This window comes from Camelus ferus, chromosome 32, assembly GCF_009834535.1.
Source record: "Camelus ferus isolate YT-003-E chromosome 32, BCGSAC_Cfer_1.0, whole genome shotgun sequence".
Lineage (NCBI taxonomy): Eukaryota > Metazoa > Chordata > Mammalia > Artiodactyla > Camelidae > Camelus > Camelus ferus.
The window spans coordinates 5798638-5819224 of NC_045727.1; the positions used below are offsets into that span (position 1 = coordinate 5798638).

Here is a 20587-nt window from a genome sequence, read left to right on the forward strand (position 1 = left end):
CTCTTAACCTTATTTTCTTTCATCACAGAGACTGTTTCTCAAAATCCTGTTTGTGATTAACTAACCTTGGTGGTTAGGATAACAAAAAGTGAAATAGTTCAAGCAGCACGTGGGAAATTTCCTTTACAGATGGTTTCTTTCCCTTTGGTTGGAAAAAACAGGAACTACTGGACGGCATATATCATCATGAGTCGGGTCTGATATCCGTCGAGCTGACCCTCCCAGAGTGTTCTGATTGATAAGATTTGCCTCTCTAAGAAGACTGTAGGTGGTTCCTCCAGTATGGAGTCAGATTTTTTCCTCCCTGTTACAAACCAACAGAAAGAGAAGGGAGTTACTGCCCTGCCTGCGTTAATCAGTGATGATTGCCAGGGAGAATTATTAGAGTTGCTCCTACAGTTGGCCCTTGAACATGGGTTTGAAATTATATGCACATATTTTTCAATAGTAAATACTAGTGGTACTACATGGTATGCTCTGTGGTTGGTTGGGTCTGTGGATGTGAAGGAGCCACAGGTACAGACAGCTGACTATAGATTATACATGGATTAACCCCCATAGTGTTCAAGGTTCACCTGTGCTTAACATGGGCAGGAGAGAGAATGTCTGGAACCAAGAGGATTCACTAGTGTTATCACTTGATACCTCTATGCTTGGGATGACTCTTAGTGGGCAGTTACAGTGATGTGGAAAGGGCACCGAAAGACTCACATCCTTTGGGGAAGAAAGGGCACCCCACCAGGCAAATCACCTTGACCAAAATACTGTCTGAAGATGAGGGAAATCCAGATGGGCAGCAGAGGATGAAGATGATAAATGAATTATAGCCTTAGGACCAGCTACAGGAGTAGAGATTGTGTATTAGTGTCCTCTTGCTGCTGTAACAAATGACTGCAAACTTTGTGGCTTAGAACAACACAGATTTATTTTCTCACAGTTCTTTCGGTCAGAAGTCTGAGATGGGTCTCACTGAGTTAAACTCTTGTGTCATCAGGGCTGTATTCCTTTCTGAGTTTCTAGGTGAAAATCTGTTTCCTTTCTTCTTCCAGTGTTGAGAGGCTGCCCACATTCCTTGGCTAGGGGCCCCCTTTCTCCATTGTAAAGCCAGCAGGGTAGTATCACTCTGACCCTTCGTCTGTTGTCACATCTCTTTTTAACCACAGCTGGTAAAGGTTCTCTGATTTTCAGGATTCATGTGATTATAATGAATCCCACCTGAATAATCCAGGATATGCTTCCCTTTTCCAGGTCTTCAACATTATCACATATACAAAGCCCCTTTTGCCATATAAGGTAACATAGTCACAGATTCCAGGGATTAAGATGTGGATGTCTTTTGGGTGGTGGGACATTATTCTTTCTGCCACAGGCTGTAACTTGTGTCACTAATCCTCTTGTCTCAGCCTTCCTGGAGCTGGTGACTGCCACGTCCCTGAGACAGGCTCTGTAACTGATGGAACTTCTTCCGCTTCTCTTTGGGAAAAACTAAGGGCAACATGGTTCTTACAGACACAGTGGTGGTGCAGTATTGTCGAATGGAAGGGTGTGAGTGGACCTGAGTAATGCAGAAGAATTGCACCTAAGCCATCTTCTGTCTTCTCTCCTGATCAGCTTCTGACCCACACAGAGTTGTCTTTCTACTTCTGGCCTTGATGCAATGCCATGCTATGGGAATTTTCCAGCCTGGGTGACTGCAGGGTGCCAGGTTACACAACCAGGAAGCGTTGAGAAGTTAGGTTCCCAAGCAATGAGTCTTGACCACTGAGAAATGGGGGATGGGAGAGAGCTGAGCAGATACATTTCCCCTCTTCTCTTTCCTCCCCTTTGCAGACTTGCTCTTAGCTGTGGTTTCTCCAGTGGCCCCTCTGGAAAGGACTGTCTGCCAAGTAAACAAACTTTAGCATCCTGCCATGGATGATTGGGGTCAGTGGCCACCATGGAAACGCATCACATTGCTTTACATCTTTTCTCACCTCTTCTTTCTCTCTCTCTCTCTTCCATGTCCTCACCTCCATAGGCTTTTGCCTCCTAAATAAAGTGTTAGCACTTCAATCCTTGGCTCAGTCTCTGTTTTCTAGAGGAACCAGACTATGTAAGTAGAATCAAGGAAAAGAATCATCTAATTATGAGAAAGGGAAGGCTCATAATATCAGGCCTCTGGGTGCTTAGGAAGAAGATTGTAAGATCACAGAAAACACTAGAAAGGAAAGTCCTAAAGGCATACTTCCATGACTTAACACTTCTGCTGAGGCATGCCTCTATACCTGGAGGTAAAAAAAGGGAATGTGGCTCACTCAAACATCACCCATTGACACAGAGAATGTCAAGACAGAAGGAATTTGGAGCTAAGGGGGAGAAATTCCATAAAGCCTCCTTCCTATAAGCTACGGTCTAGTTTCTCATCCATCCATCCATCCATCCATCCTCTATTGAGTACCTCCTGTGTATTGGGTACCACACTAGGTACTGAGGAAACAGCAAGGGAGAAATAGGTAATGATCCTGGTCCTCAAGGAGCCCAGGTTTAGAAGGGAAGTCAGAAAGGACACATATAAGTAAGAAGTGTAGCATTAAAGGGGAGCATTTGTTTTAGGAGATTTTGGTGTCAAGAAACAGATGGTCTCCTATTCCTATCAGCATATGAATGGAAATGAGGGGGGCAGAGACCTCGAAAGGCTGCCAAGCCTCGTGGGAATCCAGATAAAAGCATATAACTCAGCCTCTCTGGATGTATGGAAACTGGATCTCATTGGGTTTCTGAACAACTAGTTTGAAGGCAGGAAATGGAAGCTCCTTCAGATGCAGTGCAGTGATTCCCAACTCATTATTTCATGAATAAGCTGCTGTAACAAATGGACCTCAAAACACAAGGGCTTAATCAAGTTAGAAATTTCTTTCTTTCTCATGTTCTTGTCTGTAGGTAGAAGTTGGTCCAAGGAGATTAGGCAGCTTTGCTCCAGGCAGCTGAATGGGGACCCAGGTTCCTTCTGTGTTGTTGCTCTGCTCTACCAGGGTTGGTACTGTATTTATCTACATAGTCCAGGCTGGCTCTCGAGCACTGCATCAGCATTTGATCCTGTGGGAAGTGGGGTAAGAGAGGAATTGAGTGGGCACCCTTCACTTCCACTCACATTCCATTGACAAGAATCCAGTCACATGACCACTCCCAGTGCAAGGGAGAGATGGAAACATAGTCTCTAGCTGGGGTAAACTCCTGGGGTATGGGAGTACTATTACTAAAAGGAAGAAAGGGAGACTAGATTCTGGATAAGAGTGTCAGAATTAGCACATAATAATCCCAGTTAACTTTGAATTTCAGATAAACAACAATATTTTAGTAGAAGTATGTCCCATTTGGACAATATTCATTGTTTTCCTGAAAATTATTTGTCCTTTATCTGCAACTCAAAATTAACTGTGTGTCCTGTATTTTGTCTGTCAACCCTAATAATGGGGCACAAAGAGCATTGTCACTTTTTGTCACTGGTATTGTCATTTTGCATTGGTTACAAGTGAGCCATTAAGGCAACCCAGATTCAAGGGAATGGACTAGAACACCTCTTGACAGTGGAGTGACAAGGTCACATTGCAGAAGTACGTGGGCGATGGGAGATATGGTCGCAGCTGTCTTTGGAAAACACAGTTCCCCTCACGTGTATTATGTCATTTGAGCAAATCAAATGTCAGCTCTCTGTTTTTTAAATTGAAATATAGTTGATTTACAATGTTGTGTGCATTTTTGACATACAGCATAGTGGTTCAGTCATACATATATATTCTTTTTCATTATAGATTATTATACAATGTTGAATGTAGTTCCTTGTGCTATACAGTAGGACTTTGTTGTTTATCTGTTTTATATATAGCGGTTTGCATCTGCTAATCCCAAACTCCTAATTTACCCCTCCCCCTTTCCCCTTTGGTAACCATAAATTTGTCTTTTATGTCTGTGAATCTCTGTTTTGTAAATAAGTTCATTTGTATCATTTTTTAAGATTCCACATATAAGTGATGTCATATGACATTTGTCTTCTCTGTCTGAAATGTCACCCCTCTTAAATATTAGTTTCATCTTTCTTCTTGCACCAAGTTTCTTAAAGGTCACCTGAACCACCCTGGGCTCTCTCCCAGGAATCTGAAATTGGCAACACAAAGGAAGGAAGTAGGAGGAGACTTGGAACAAAGTGATGTTGATGGCAGTGCTCTGGAGAAAAAGTTCATGAGCCGCTACCGAATTCTCAAAACTCAGCCTTTTCTAAATTTTAATTGTTCAGTCCTTCTTTTGAGGCCACAAAATACCCCTAGCATCCTTTCATTAACTTCTCTCTTTCACTGTTTTTCTTTTTCAGTTCATGCTACGCATAGGACACTTCTGTTAATTGCAATAAAAATTCTGGAAACAAGACATTGCATACGGCCAAGTTTCACCTTGAAAGGGGTGTCAACGACAGCAACTCTTTGGGGAATAGTTGTCATTTCTTCTGAGGTATCTATAAAAGATATCATTTTTGTCAGCAACAGGATTGAATATGCCACCATGGTTTATATGTTATTGTTGCTGTTTAAAGAAACTCCCTGCAGTTTTTTACTATAAATAAATAAGAGGTAGATTTCTGGTGATAGCAATCACTTCAGTATCAGAAGGGTAGAATTTGCATACATTTCCACTGTTGGACTGGCCAAGAAAGAACTGACTAGTGGAAATTGTATTTACTTTTCTCTTCCATCTGATAAAGGAGAAAACAAACAATCGAACAACGGACAGCAAGAAAGACAGAGAGAGAAGGAAAAGTCCGGGCAATCTACAAACTGCATAATCATATTGGGATGTAGAAGCATCAAAAATGAGAAAATGCTAAGGAGCTATTTCCTGATAAAGGGTCCTGATATTCAGGGGACAGGCATCATTGAACGGTATCAGGCTTAGCTGGGAGGCTCAAAAGATAAACGAATAGGAGCGGTTTGATTAGAAAGACTTAGAGAAACATTTCTTGATACCTGAGAGGTATGATTCAGGGCCACGAGAAAACAAGAATGGCTGTGGATCCTTACCTCTGGGGAGTTGAAAGAAGAGAGGAAATTGTTGGTATTCATTTGGGAGGAACAAAGTGAGCTCATCAGCTCCTTCAGAATCCTGTGACTCATCCTTGGGGCTTCTTAAGGTTTACGCCTCTAATCACTTAAACTGCCTTTTTCACGTGTGTCTCAACCAGCACGGTGCCTGCTCCCTGTGACCCCCCTTCTCCTCCATTCTGCTGCAATTCCCCAGACGGGAGGGCTGTTGGAAATCATGGTCCATCAGGTCTTGAAGCACAGATCACAAGCTTCCGGATGTCTGGTGCCCTTCAGAAAAACTAGTAAAGAATCATAACATGCTCGAAAGTGTGACGTACCTAAGAATCTGTCACCCAAAACGTGCTAATCATGTGGAACAGTAGCAATCAGATTCATGGCTAGCTCTTGTGAAGTAGAAACGTGACACTTCAGTGGCTGCCAGGTGGTGCGTAAGTAAACTGGGACACTTCACCTTGAAAGCTTTCGGTAACTGCTGCAAAGCTGTGCCCTGCAAAAACAGAAATAAATGATTTAAAAAGCCATGCATGGGAGTAGTCTGGTCCCGTGTTGTACAATGTCATAGTTTAGTGGTGTTGGGCACTTGGATTATGGCTAGCGTGATGGAGGAACTGAAGTTGTAATTTAAATTAATTTTATTTATTTCAATTTTGTAATCGAGGTGAAATTCACATAACATAAAATTAAAATGTTTTAAAATGAACAATTCCATGGCATTTAAGATATTGACAATGTTGTGCAACCACCTGTCCAGTTCCAAAACATTGTTATCACCCCAAAAGAAGGGCCCCGTACCCACTAAGTGACTTCTCCTAACCCTCTGCTTCTCCCAGCCCTGGCAACCACCAGTCTATGCTCTGTCTCTATAGATTGACCTATTCTGGACATTTCCTATAAATAGAATCATACAATATTTGACATTTTGTGTCTGATTTCTTTTACTTAGCATAATATCATTAACTCCTGTGTTAAATTTTAGAACGGATACTTGATTCCATTATAGGAAAAACTTCTAAGTGTGTTTGGAATTCCTTGGATATATGAATCTACTTTTTCAACTGAAAATTTTTGAAATACAGAGCAATAATTTCCCCTTCAATTTTTTCATCCCAATTGAGATATGTTGTAAGTATAAAATTATTCTTACAGCAGATTTCAAAGACTTAGTATAAAAAAAATTATCTCATTTATCTTTTTAAAAAGTATTCATTACATGTTGAAATGATACTATTTTGGAAATATTATGTTTAATAAAATGTATTATTAAAATTAATTTCAACTATTTCTATTTTTTCCATTGTGGCTACTAGAAAATTTAAAATTACATATGTGACTCAAATTGTATTTCTATTGGACAGTACTGACTGGTCTGGTAAAAGATCTAACTCAAGCTAGATACTAATTTAAAAAAAATTTGAGCAACTGCCGTGAACTTTTATATATATTTTTGGCTACTGTGTGAAAAAACTGTTTAGAAATAATGTTTACCAATTTTATTGACCTTTCCTTAGACTTTAGCCTGGACCAGAAATTGGTTACGGGTTAAGTTGTGGAAGTCTGATGAAGCTTTCCTCCTCTTCTGCCAGCTACTGATGGCCATAAAGAGTCAGAATCACTAGGAAATATCTTATGATACAATCATTAAAATATTTTAAATGAGGGAAAATAGGAATGTTTGTTGATCTCTCTGTTTTTTAGCTCATACTTAATGATATACTATCAGTTTTGGATGAAGCAAAAGTAGGAGCCTTTCTGATACTGAGAACGGAAAAATAAGCACTTGTTTATATGCTTTCACTCATCAATGACATACGGGGTGGATATTGTGTGCACTGCGGTAGATGCTGAATATTTAGCAGCAAAAAGCCAAACAAGGTGCCTGTCCTCATGGAGCTTACATTCCAGTGAAAGGAGACAAAAACCAGTGAAGAAGATAATCATAGATTCTGACAAGTTCTATGAAAAAAAAAAAGAATATAATAATTTGGTAAAGTGTAACTTTATCAAATGGTAGGGAGTATGTGTGTGTGTGTCTCTCTAATTTAGATAAAGTCACTAGGCAATCTCTCTGAGAAGATGACATTTGGATTCATGTTTGAAGAAAAAAGAGTCAGCCATATGAAGGGCCACGGAGAGAGCAGTCCAGACAGAAGGTACAACAGATGCATAAGGCCTTGAGTTGAGGAAGCTGTGATGCCTTTGAGGAAGAGGAAGTAAGCCATATGACCAGGGTGAAGTGAGCAAAATGGAAAGGGAAAGGAGATGGGATTGGCAAGCCAGAGCCAGCAGAAGCCAGTAGGTCATGTTAAGAAACCAAAATTTTATTGTAAGGGTAATCGGGAGCCATTGATGGTTTTAGAGCACAAGAGTAACCATATGCATTTTTTTGCATATACATGATCCTGTAGTAAGTCCAAATGGACAGCTGACCCTGTCCTGTAATTTCCAGAAAGAAGAACCAAGAACTGATTAGTTTGGGTAGATGTCCTTCAATATTCAATAGTAGTTAATATCCCATATACCAAGACACTTTGTACATTTTGTGCGTATCCTACTTGCTCCAGGAGCCCAAGGACCTCCTAGGAGATAACTCATCAAAAGACAAGAGCAGTCAAACAAGTTAGATGCAAAACAAGGCTTATGTTTGGCTAGAGTTTGGATAGGGGATTTTTGAGGACAGTGGTATACCTGTCACTTAAATTAGTTTTCAGGACCCGTCCTTCTGGACTTACTATGCCCGAGTTTACTTTATGGCTACAAGTAAAAACTAAGAGAGTCGTTTAATGAAAATCTGTTTTTGGTCCCCAAGCAATGTTCTGACAGCTCAGTCACATGGTAGGACAGTGTGGCTGGGAGGCATTCCCCTCTCTTGAACATCACTGTTGAACATCAAACAGCTTTGGCACCAGGCACCTTGTGCTAGTTGATACCCAATAGGAGGCAGCAGTACCTGGTAGGAAAGGTGGTACCCAGTGATACAAAGTAGGTTGTCTCTTGGGTACAGTGGATGTCAACCGAGGTGCAGTCAAACGCAGCAGAAATAGCGGCATGCCTGCTTGATGTGGGGGTGTCCATAACAGGAGAAAAAGAGGAAAAATCCACAAACATGGTAGCTGACTATTAGACTTGTTCCTGAGCATATGCGACGCCCCCCGGACACTCCTGGAAATTCTGGCAGGGAGTGAACTTTGCTGGAGCTTGAAGTTCTATAATGAATAGCATATGAAGCTGTAGTGAACCATCTTGGGTTGGGTTCCCCTAGAAGCTCATTCTGAGACAAAGATTCAAGGGCAGGTAGTTTATTTGGGTGATGATCCTAGGAAACAGCAGCACAGGGAGAAGGAAAGGAAGACATAAGAAAATAAGGCAACCAATAAAAAGCACACGCCAAGCAAGCTATTGCTATGGGCGACTGGAGCTCAGCCTCCCCTGGGAGCACTGGGAGACTGCAGAGAACATCACGTTATCTCAGTGGAAGGAGAGGAAGCTGGGATATTCATCTACCAACATCCATTTATCACTGGGTGGCGCTGTTTCTAGGAACACAAACTCTTTGGGACTTCCAGGCCATTCTGCCTGCTGACCAGGTGTGTTTCCACAGCTAGAACAAAGCCCTTATTCAGAGAGTCACAGGTGTAGCCATGAGCATCCTTTGGTGTAGAGAGATGAGGGTTGAGGGACTCCGGGCAGGGCCCCAGCAGCGTCTGCTGTACCAGCGACTACCCCAGGCTACAAGCATTGAGGAATTTATCACATTTACCTCTGTGTTAGTCTCATTTCCGGCCCTGTTTCAGTCCTCACTCTTGTTTTGTTTTTCTTTTTCCCCCTCCTCTCTTCCATATAATTTATGCAATCTGGTTGCATAAATGTATCTTTGTAAGCTGCCTTAAATCTTTTTTTGGAACACAGCAGTGTAGAAATAAATAAACACTAGCTAGGTTTAACATTTCCCTTTATTTTTTGATCATCTTTTCTCTTCTATGAATTTCTTGGACCAGAGCCTCATTCATCTGCATCTAACACTGTGCTGGGCACATGGAAGGCATTTGACCATTGTTCCGCAGAATGGCACAGAGACGTGTCATCGGGTTACAATCCAACTCTGTGACCAGAAGCAGAGAGAGAGGCACAGGACTCTCTGGCCCCTTCTTTGTTGAATCCAGTGCTTAGAACAGTGCCTGCACATAGTAGGTGCTCAGGAAATATCTGTTAAATGAAAGAATGAGACTTAGGGGACCTATATACATAGATTACCAGTAAGAAATCCACCAACATACTGGAGCTGTGTGTTCCGTAAGGTCAAAGTTGCCCTTGAAACCGCCATCATGTGGGTGTGCTTTTTTTTAGGAGCACAAGCTGGGAGGTAGGGACTAAAGATAGATCTAGAGATGGTGTTTTTAAATGTATACCCAGCAGGCTATGTGCATCTCAGAACACCCAATGGTAATTCAAATGCTGCCTGTTTATGAACCTAATCTTGGCTTCGTAGGTGTCCTGGCAAACTGTTCCCAATAACACTCCTATTGAGAGAAGAATTACCAGCAATGTTGGAAACTGGGTTCCCCAGGAATCTCAGATGCTAGAAATAGAGTGTCTGCTTTACATCCCATGAATCAGAAAGAAATTGTTGTTTAACTGGTGGGTTACAGGCATGTAGGAATCTGAGTTGTTTTGCAGTAATATTTTTCCCCTAAGAGGCAAGTTTTATTAAATAAAACTATTGTGCTGGAAATGAAAAAGTCTAGCCTTTGAAAGACAAATTCTTGCCGCTCAATAGATCTGCCTCACCCATAAGTAGGTTACTTCTGGGAAGCTCCATTTTCCTGTAGATCTCAGCAAAGGAGGAGAGAGAAATAGTTTGGCACTTCTGTTATTTATGTGTGTTTAAATTAAAATATAATTTACATAATTTAAAATTCATCCCTTTAAAGTGAACAATCCAGTGGTTTTTAGTATATTCACTATGTTATGCAACCATCTCCACTAATTCCAGGACGGTTCCATTGCCCCCAGAAGACCTCCTATAGCTGTTAGCAGTCGTTCCCTATTTCCCACTCATCCCAGCTCCTGGCAACCACTCATCTACTTTCTGTCTCCAGGGATTTGCCTGTTTTAGACATTTCATGTGAAGTGGAATCATATCACATATGTGACCTTTCCCATCTGGTGTCTTTCACTTACCAGGATGATTTTAAGTTTCACCCATGTTGTAGCATGCATCGGCATTTTCTTTTTTTGTGGCTGAAGAATATTCCCTTGCTGTATGGGTACGCCACATTTTGTTTATCTGTTCATCCACAGACAGACACCTCGGTTATTTCCACTCCTCGACTATTGTGAATAATGTTGCAGTGAACACTGTCTCATACAAGTATCTGTTCAAGTCCTCGATTTCAATTCCTTCGGATGTAAACCCAGGAGTGGAATTGCTGGATATATAATAACTCTATGTTTCACTCTTTGAGAACCATCCAACAGTTTTCCGAAGTGGTTACACCATTTTACATTCCCAGCAGCAGTGTACGACAGTTCCACTTTCTCCTCATTCTCATTAACACTTATTACTCTGGGGTCTCTGTGTGTGTGTGTGTGTGTGTGAATTACAGCCATCCTAATGAATGTGAAGTGGTATCTTGTGGGTTACTTCTGTTATTATTATTTTTTTTGAAAGTTTAAATTTCCTCTGGCCTTGTCTGAGCCCAGATACACCTGTCCTGGGGCACCCATCCATTTTTCCCCCCATCTTTCCTTTTTCACATACTGTTTTTTGGTTTTAGAACAGTTTCAGGTTTACAGAAAATTGAACAGATAGTATAGAGTTGCATACACCCTTTTTTTCTTCTGCTCAGTTTCCCCTCTTAGTAACATCATACATCAGTGTGACATATGTGCTACAATTGGCGAACCAATATTGATACAGTATTATTAACTTAAGTCCCTAGTTTATCTTAGGTTCCATCCTTTGCGCTGGACAGTTGTATGGGTTTTGACAAATATGAGATGTCGTATATCCACCATGATAGTAACATATGAAGTAGTTTCACTGCCCTGAAGATCCTCTGTGTTCTACTTACTCATCTCTCCCTCCCTTCCCCAAACTGCTGTCAATCACCCATCTCCTCCTGTCTCTTTTTACGAGAATCCTTTCTACTTTTGACTGTTGTTTTGTCTTTTCTAGGATGTCATATAGTTGGAATCATACAGTATTTTATCCCTTCAAGATTAGCTTCTTTTACTTGTTTGTTCACCTTTTGAAGGACATCTTGGTTGCTTTCAGATTTTGGCAATTATAAGTAAAGATGCTGTAGGCATTCACTGATTGAGCGACAACATGGAGAAGCCAATGCCAATGTATGATTGTTTATCACTTACACTCCTGAGAGAAGAGGATACGCTGTGCCATGCAGGGCCACTGGGGAGGCATCAGATTGTGATCAGGAGGCAGAAACAGGACAAAGGAGATGGTCTAAGCCGGAGGCTTTATTGGGATTTCAACACGATTTTTGTTTAATCTGTTGCTCTGATATTCCATTCCACTGATGACCCTTTTTGTCTTAAAACGATCCTGGTTCGGATGATACATTTTATGATCAACATACCACTCTCTAAAGAGAGAGATCCCTAATCAGATACATGGACCGGGAAAAGTGGTTTGTTTTGATCTTGAATGCCATCAACTCATTGTTAATTGTGGTGACTCATCCAATTTTAGAGCTGGAAGCAACTGCCAGGCCTGGCTAATCCTCTGACTCTCAAACCATCCCTCCCCCCACCCCCCTTTTTCTATTAGGATGCACAGAAGTTAGGATGGTAGGACATTCATGTGTATGATACTCCCATGGGAATCTCCAATCTGCCGGCTATAATTCCACTCCTTTTCTCCTATTTGGGAAAGCCTACTGAGTGCTGGTGAGAATTAGGTTGTTACAGAGACAATGTATTGTTTAAAGAAAGATGAATCATGCTCAAGCTCCAGTGCTTTAAACATTAACATCAAATCAGTCATGACACAGTTCGTGACTGATTGAATTTTAGAACTTGTTGATCTCGTTCCAAATCCCTGTATGATGTAAAAAAGTCATTTAGCCACACGGTGTCTCCATTTTCTCACCTGGAAACGCGAATGCTAAAATCTCCTTCCCTGTCTGGTTGAGTTATGGTGGAAGGCAAAGGAGACAATGAATGCGAAAGCTTGGGGAAAGTATAAATCCTTTATAGCGGCTGTCTCTATATGGCAAAAAGCAGCCATATCTGCTGAGAATTTTCTAGAACCACACTAGAATTTACAAAATAGGTGAATTTCCACCCATCTGGTTTGCACAGGGATTCTTTCCTCAGGACATTTATGAGTCAAAATTTTATCGGCACTCTTGGTCACTGTGTGAATTCCCTTTACATCTTTGCTAAGGTGTCTTAGTCAAAACCCCATGGTTGCAAGAGACAAAAATCCAACACGAATTACCTTGAATAAACTGACTCACTTAATGAAACCATGGAAATGCCCCGGTTGGAGTTGACCGCAGGGATAGCCAGAACCGAAGGCTGGAACGTGCCAGGGATTCTCTGCGCCCCTCTCCCCTTGCTGCCCTCTACATATTGGCTTCATTTTCTCTAAACAGCTTCTTTATTAGGTAGGGGCATGGCTGTTGGACGCTGGGCTCCAGTGTTTACAGCTTTGTGATCATAGGGGTAAGACACACCCACCCGCCTTGCCCCTCCGATTGGTTAGAAGAACTCTAGGGGAGTATTCTGATTGGCTCATCCTTGGACCAATCCCTGTAGTCTCGGAGATAAGCCCATTAAACCAGATGGCCATACCTCAGATCAATGAGAAGTCCCGAGGATTTCTCATGCACATGGCTGCTTTGGGGACTGTTGGGAGCTGGCAGCCACCAGATCTGTGTCTGTCATTCAGGAAAAAGAATTAGGTCTCATAGACTGTAAGTACAATAAATTATTATATTTAAATAAATTAAATAAATGAAACCTTTATTCCTGATGGATCTTTTACATTTCCGGGGCTATAAATAGTAAATCCTTTCCGCAGCCTTCCAAATGCAAATATTTTGGGTGTTTTAATGATTGCTTTCTAAAGCGTACTTTCCAACTCACTCTTCAAAAGGTTTGTGCCAATGTCTACTCCCACAGACAGATGGTGGCAGGCATTCTTGAATTGCAAACGGTCATTGGTCTATATTGGTGGCTCTAAATTGAGGGTGATTGTGACTTCCCAGGGGATGACGGCAATGCCTGGAGACATTTTTGATGGTCACAACTAGGGTGATGCTACTGGCTCTTAGTGGGCAGGAGGACAGGATGGTTCCAGCCATCCAACAAGGCGCAGACAGCAGTTCCCCACAACAAAGAATTATTTGGTGCAGTCTCAGTAGTGAATAGGGCTGAGGGTTGAGAATCTCTTATCTATACAAACAGATATGGTCTTGAATTTTTGTGTATAAAGAAATCTCAATGAGGAGACTTGCCTCTACAGAAAAACTTTGGCAAGACATTCTTTGGCTGGTCTTGGCATAGTGAGGTACACTTAAGGTCCTGTTTTCCCAGTCTTGGAGGAGGGCACTGAACACGACAGGTAAAAGTTTTCACAGTGCCCAGCTAAACTGCTTGGAAAACTCACTCTTCCAAATTCCACCGGACTCTTTAAGGGTAGTATTGAAAGCACTTCAGCAAAAAGAGGGGTAACTCAGTATATGACTGAATGTGAGAATTACCAATGTTTGGTTTATTTCTGTTCTGACCATTGGAAAATAATTGTTATATACTATCATTAAGGAAACATAATGCATGGCAAATTAGAATGTAAGAAAACCCTCACTAATCGGTCTCAGCAAATTATACAACGGAAAATAATGTATCTTTAACTTTCGGCTTCCTTATTTTGCATCCTTCTCCATGTCAATCCCTGCCTCCCTCCACCCATTGACTCCAACTAATGGTACCAACTGCTTCTTTTCAGAAGTAGTATGATGAAGCAATAAAGAGCAGGGACTCGGGAATCATTCTGCCTGAATTTAAACCCTGAGTCTCCTATTGTTGTGACTTTGGGCAAATTACGCAACTAACCTTAGTTTCCTCATCTGTAAAGTGGAGACGGTAACAGTGTCTCCTCATAGGGTTGTTGTCAGGGTTAAACAGTTAATGTACACAAAGAACTTAGAACGGTGCCTGGAACATCACAAGCCCTTGGTAAGTGTTAGCAGTGTGATTTTCAATTCTCTACCACTTTATTGAAACATCATGTCAGACCGAAACTCAGTATGAAGATTTAAACGAGTGGGAGCAGCTTAGTATGGAGTGGTGGTGACAGTCTTTGGGTTTAAGAACCAGAAACTTCAACTGAACAGTAATCCACGTACAACCCAGCCAACACATTTTCAGTACATACATGAGGCTCATCCAGGAATAGAAATATCTAGAGCCGGAGTGGGCAAACTATAGCTGGCAGACCAAATCCAGCAAGCCTTTTGTTTTTGTAAATAAAGTTTTTTTGGAACCCAGCCACACCCATGTTTTGTGTATGATCTGAAGTTGCTTTTTGGGCTGTAATGGCAGACTCGAGAATTCACAACGGCAGAGTGGAGTAGTCAGAGCAGACACTACATGACTTGTAAAGCCTCAAGTGTTTTGTCCTTCACAAAACAGGTTTGCTGGCCTCTACTCTGGACCCTTGCCACTGAAAGGAGCCATCTGTGCACCTGCAGACCTGTATCACCTGGGAGCCATGAGAAACGCAGAGCCTCGGGCCCCGCCGCAGACCGACTGCATCAGATGCTGCATTTGAACACAATCCCTGGGGAGTTTGTGTGCACAGTAAGGTTGGAGAACACTGTGTAGAGGACGCCTGCTTTGGAAGGAACACTAATTTATGTGACTTTCAGCATTCCTTCTAATGCCGAGCTCCAAGTGAAGAACTTAATTGATGCCGTTTTAATTTTTTTTCCCTTTTAAAAAACAGTTCTGTTGGTTTTGTTTTTTGGTTTTGGAGGGGGAAGGTAATTAGGTTTACTTATTTATTTATTTAATGGAGGGACTGGGGATTGTGCATGGACCTTGTGCATGCTAAGCATGCGCTCTGCCCCTGAGCTATACCCTTCCCTCCTTTCTTTTTTTAAAATTTATTTTTAATTGAGACATATAAAATTACATTAAAGTGTGCAACATAATGATTCGATATATTGTGAAATGGTCACCACAGTAAGTTCAGTTAACATCCATCACCTCACACAGTTACAATTTTTTTTTCTTGTGATAAAAACCTTTAAGATCTAGTCTCTTAGCAACTTTCAATTATACCATACAATATTGTTATCCTAATTGAGTCTTATTTGCCTCTCACTGATCTGAAATCTTAAACTTCGGGGGTATTTCTTGAAATTAATACTTTTAGAACGGGAAACAAATTTTAGAGATGCCATTTCTTCCTTCCGTCTCTTCTTGGTCCGCCCTCCTTTTCTCTGGCACTTTTCAGGGTTTCACATGCCTTCAGCGTTGGACTACTTAGAGTTTCTTGTTTGTCTATTTTTCGTCTTCTATCCAGAATAAAACTAAAGAAGTAATACCTGTTTGGCTGTAGTCAGTGAATGAGGAGTCAGAGAATGTGGGTTCCAGCCTCATCTGAACTCTGCTCTTGACCCGCTGTAAGACCCTGGGCAAGCTACGTCTCAGTTTCCTCATCTGCAAAATGGGAATAATTTTACCTGCTCAGGACCTCCCTTACAGGGTTACTATGAGGATGATTTGCAATACTGCATGTGAAAATGCTCCATCATTGATAAAGAAACAAAGAAATGGAAGGAACTGTTTATAGATTGCCTTGCATTGAACCTTGAACAGAGGTGTTCACCGTGTAATTGTTGGGTAGAGTTTTTTCCTGTGGAAACTGCTCCAATCACAGCCATTAGATGGCAGCAAAGAACAAGCTTCTCTTCAGAGGCTCCATCTGGTCAGCTTCTGGGGTTTTGGAGGAGAAGAGTAACTGATGGATCTCCCTGATTTCTATCAGGTTGATACCCTGTCACTCACTTTCCACCTGCCCAACCTCTCCTTACTCCAAACCACCTACGTATCTTTTTCCCCTCCTTTTCTTTTTGCCTATCCCTATCATGGGAATGATAACTCCCGCCCCCCCACCCCACCCCCACCCCCACCCCCACCCCAGCCGGTCCCCTGGATGCATTGAGGGGCAAATTGGAAGTGACAGCAGTTCTGAGTTCAGAGTCCAAAGTTAATATGAATTTGCTATGGGGATTAAACCTAGGGGAATTATGAAATAAATGTCAGGCAAAATCAGTGAAAATAGATGAGGTAATGGGAAAATGAAAATAGTTAAAACATATTACTTAGTTTCTCAGTTCTTGTCCCTGGTGGGGCCATCCGTCCACCCATCATCCCCTCAACAAACATTTATTCCTTGTTTGGAAATTCTGATGCAGTTCCAATCTTCTCGGAGAAAGGGGAGACAAATATTGGACAATGAATCGATCACTCATAAGATGGGAGCTAAGCCATTGAGAGATCCCTGGAGATGTGTGAGGGGGTGATGTAATTTTTGGAGGGAGTCAGCACAGGCCTTCCTGGGAAAGTGATGCTTGAGCTGAGACCCAAGGAGGGGTAAGAGTTGCCTTGGCAGAGAAGGAGGGGAGGGTGTGGGTAAGAGGAAACAGCGTACTTGATGGCCCAGTGACCTCCGGGTAATTTTAGAGCACTCCAGTGGAGAAAATACACAGTGACCCAAAGCTGCCGGGATTCAAGGACACTTAACAGATTTCTGTTTTATTTATGACAACTTGTTTATACAAAATTGAAAGATTCTCTTGTATGTTTGTAGGAGGCAACGTTTGTTCCGTCTGTAGCTGATGATGGATTAATTGCATTAGTTTCATAGAGTCCTTCTGATAACTCTGTGACCCGCCCATTCTTGGTTTATGCAGGATACAGTCCCTGTCCTCAAGGGGCTGAGAGTTTATTTGGGACAGTGGTTGCCTCCCCTGACACTCTTTTTGTCTTAACACTTTGAGGAGGATCTTATGATACATTTCCACATTTTGATCATGTTTTTCTTGGATCTGTCTCTATTCCTCTAATCTCTCCCCGTCACCTCTTCCCCAACACTCGTTAGACTAGGAGTTCCTAACCAGAATTCATGGACCCCCGAGAAGATGGTGGTTGGAATCCAGGCATCCGTGGACTTGGCTGGGAGAAAAATCACTTCTTTATTTTCACCAAGTTCTAAATGAAAGCCGGCATTTCTTCTTCCATTATGGATGAAAGAAACAAAACCCAGGAGTGTCACCATTGCCTGTGACTTTGTCACCAGGACAAGTCACATTTATTCGCATCTCACATGTAATCGCTGTTGCTGATATTTCAAAATTAATGCTTACTACTGCTTTGAAATGGCCGTTTTTAGACCTTGTGGCTGAATTTTATTTTTTTAGTCCATTGATAGGGACACATATATATTACTATGCCTCACATTTGTTTTTAAAAGTATTTTGAGAGCTCTCTTTTCAATATAATTGGTTCCTTGGTAACCCCATGTGTTTTATTTTAGGCATTTAAAAACATTACGCTCAGCTTTACAGGACTGCCGAAGGGATTCCAGGCACAGGGGAGGTGAGAAATCTCTGCAAAACCTTAGAGCTTCTTGAGCCTGCCCTGGACTCTCCTTTCTCTGACTGCACTCAGGGCCACGTGATGACTAATGAGGGTTCCAGGCACTTTTGCCTCTGTTGGGTCCCTTCTCCATAAGAGAGATTAAAATTTATTTTATGACTGTGATGGTAAAAAGATGCAAATAATCCAGACTAGGTTCATTCTTATTATATTCATTTATTTTATTCTGCTAAAAAGCAATGAAAACATTTCTGTGCGCACTAGGCACCGGGCCTGATGGAAAAGTTGGCTGAGTATACTCATCCATTTCCATCGCTTCACTCTTGCCTTTGTCCCAGTGACACTCAGGTCTCCATCACCATTATCTTTCTTCCTTTTTTTTTTTTTTTAAACGAAGGTACTGGGGATTGAACCCAGACCTCACGCATGCTAAACCCACGCTCTACTGTTGAGCTATACCCACCCTATCCACCATCATCCTTCCTGATGGCAGAGCGGACTGCCTAGTCACTCACTGAATATCCACACAGGCTGTCCCAGAGGCATCTCAAATGCATCAGGTCCAAAACCAAACATGTGGCTTTTCTCTCCAAATTTGCTTTTGCTCCTCTATTCTTATTTGCACCACCATCCGACCAATCATGAATGGAGAAGCCACGGGGTCACCTGTGACCCCCTTCCTTCCTCTCCTTCATTCTCCACGTCCAATCAGTCTTCATATCCTGCTAACACCATCTCCCGTGTCGGTCCCAGGTCCAGCTCCTCCTCTCCATCCCCAGTGCCCTTGACCTACTTCATGCCAGAATCACTTGCCTGGAATTCTCCCATAGCTCCCTGATGAGTCTTTCTGTGTCTTCCCCCTCCAATCATCTTCCTGGGATCCTGGCCTCATCAGGCTCCCATCACTGATCTGATCATATCCCATCACTGCCCAATCCTTGGACCATTTCCCACTGTCTAAATTATAGTGAATTTTGAACTGGAGTTTGGTGACAGTACAGATTTTTGGGTCCCGCTGCAGAGACAAAGCCCACCAAGTTAGAATCTATGCAGATTCTTACCAAGTTCCTACCCAGGACCCTGAATGCTAAATACATTTCCCGCAAAAGATTCTGATGCACAAGCAAGTTTAAGAACCATTGATTTACGTCACTGGTTTTCAGACCTGCCTGGTTGCACATTACAATTACCTGGAGAGTTAAAAAATATACAGATTTCTAGACCCCACCCCCAAACCACTTAGACCAGAATGCCTACAAGTAGAGCCCAGACACCTGTAATCTGTTTTGTTGGAGGGGGAGGTAATTAGGTTTATTTATTTTTTAATAAAGGTGCTGAGGATTGAACCTAGGACCTCATGCATGCTAGGCATGCGCTCTGCCACTGAGCTATACCCTCTCCCCATCTGTAAGTTTTAAAACCTCCCTTGGTGATTCTGGTTTGCAGTCAGGATCGAGAACTACCAGTTTAGGGAATTCTTAAACAGTTTAAACAGTCCCTGAACAATGAAGTTGAATGTTTACTGTAGTTAATAGGTCATTTTCTCTCCTGGAATCTGATCTTATATGTTGCTTTTTTTTTTTTTTTTAAATGCTGGGAAGAAGGGAAACTCAGTCTTATTTTGACTGCTGTCACTGGGAAACTGCTTAGCAAGTCAAGTCATGCATTTCTCATTCTGTGCTTGGCACGATGATTATTAAGGCTCTGAAACTGTCTTTGAGTGTAGGCAGTGCTGAAGCCGGCCAACTTGTCATTCCGTGGCTTCATATTAATCAGCGGGGCAGATGGCCTTTCTGCAATCCCTGATGTCTAAGGACTGCTGTGCACAGTCCTCTTGTGAAATAATACACCTCTTTTCCTCCTCGGTTCGTGAGATAAAAATAAGGCACAGAAATTTAAGGGAGCTGCTCAAGGCTGGATATCTTGCAAGCGTCAAAGTCAAGGGTAGAATCTCTGAAGTCGGGTTATACTACACAAAGTGGGGAGCTGATAATATTCTAGGCCACTGGGCATTTAGAATAAGTATTTTGGATGACACAGGCCCTCAGCTTCACTTGTCATCCTTGTTCTCTTTCAAAGTTTTCAGTAGATGAGCTGAACTCATGGGCCAGATTCATCACTTGGTTGCTTGCCCACTTTGCTAACACAGACCCGATCTAACAAGAACAGGTTAAGTTCTTACTATGAGCTGCAGGACCCAGAACTGAATTATACAGTCATTTCAACATTTGTATAAGGCCGTGGTGAGCTGGAGCCAAACTCTATCAGCCACCAACAGCCAATTACATCCATCTTTTCCCATCTCTGCGTTCAAGGACATCACATGACTAACTTGAAATTGGCCACAATGGGTGTATTTACATCACAGAAATTGGCAACCATAACAAATCAGGGGTTTTTTTTTGTTTGTTTGTTTGTTTGTTTGGTGTTTTGCTTGTTTTTTTTATTTTTTTTTATTTTTAACTCACAGAGAGTCAGTTGTTAAACATTGACCAACACACCCCTAGTGCCAGGTCCACAAAGAAATTTATCCAAATGCTTCAGGCTTTCACAAGTGGTGGAATCAACCAGCCAAGAGGATGAAAAAGATTGATCTGAATGTCACCTTGGATACATTCTGCATTAGGTTTTCTCTTTAATGCAGCCTACAAAATGTCAGCTTCTTGTGAGGGAGGGTATATAGCTCAGTGGTCGAGTGCATGCTTAGCATGCACAAGGTCCTGGGTTCAGTCCCCAGTACCTCCATTAAAATAAATAAAATAAAATTTAAAAACCTAAAAAGAAATCAGCTTCTAAAGGTGATACCATTTCTCACCTATCAGATTGGTTGTAAAGGATGATGATGATACTCAGACCAGACTGCGCATGTCCAGGGTGTTATG

General features: G+C 41.9%; 1 long non-coding RNA gene across 1 annotated transcript; it reads right to left on the minus strand.

Moving 5' to 3' along the window:
* Positions 1-894: 894 nt before the first annotated feature.
* LOC116660896 lies at positions 895-20365 on the minus strand. Its single transcript, XR_004316537.1, has 3 exons — positions 20355-20365; positions 20320-20322; positions 895-979 (listed from the first exon to the last, which is right to left on the minus strand). It is a non-coding gene; the product is annotated as an uncharacterized LOC116660896 (long non-coding RNA).
* Between the last annotated feature and the right edge of the window lie 222 nt (positions 20366-20587).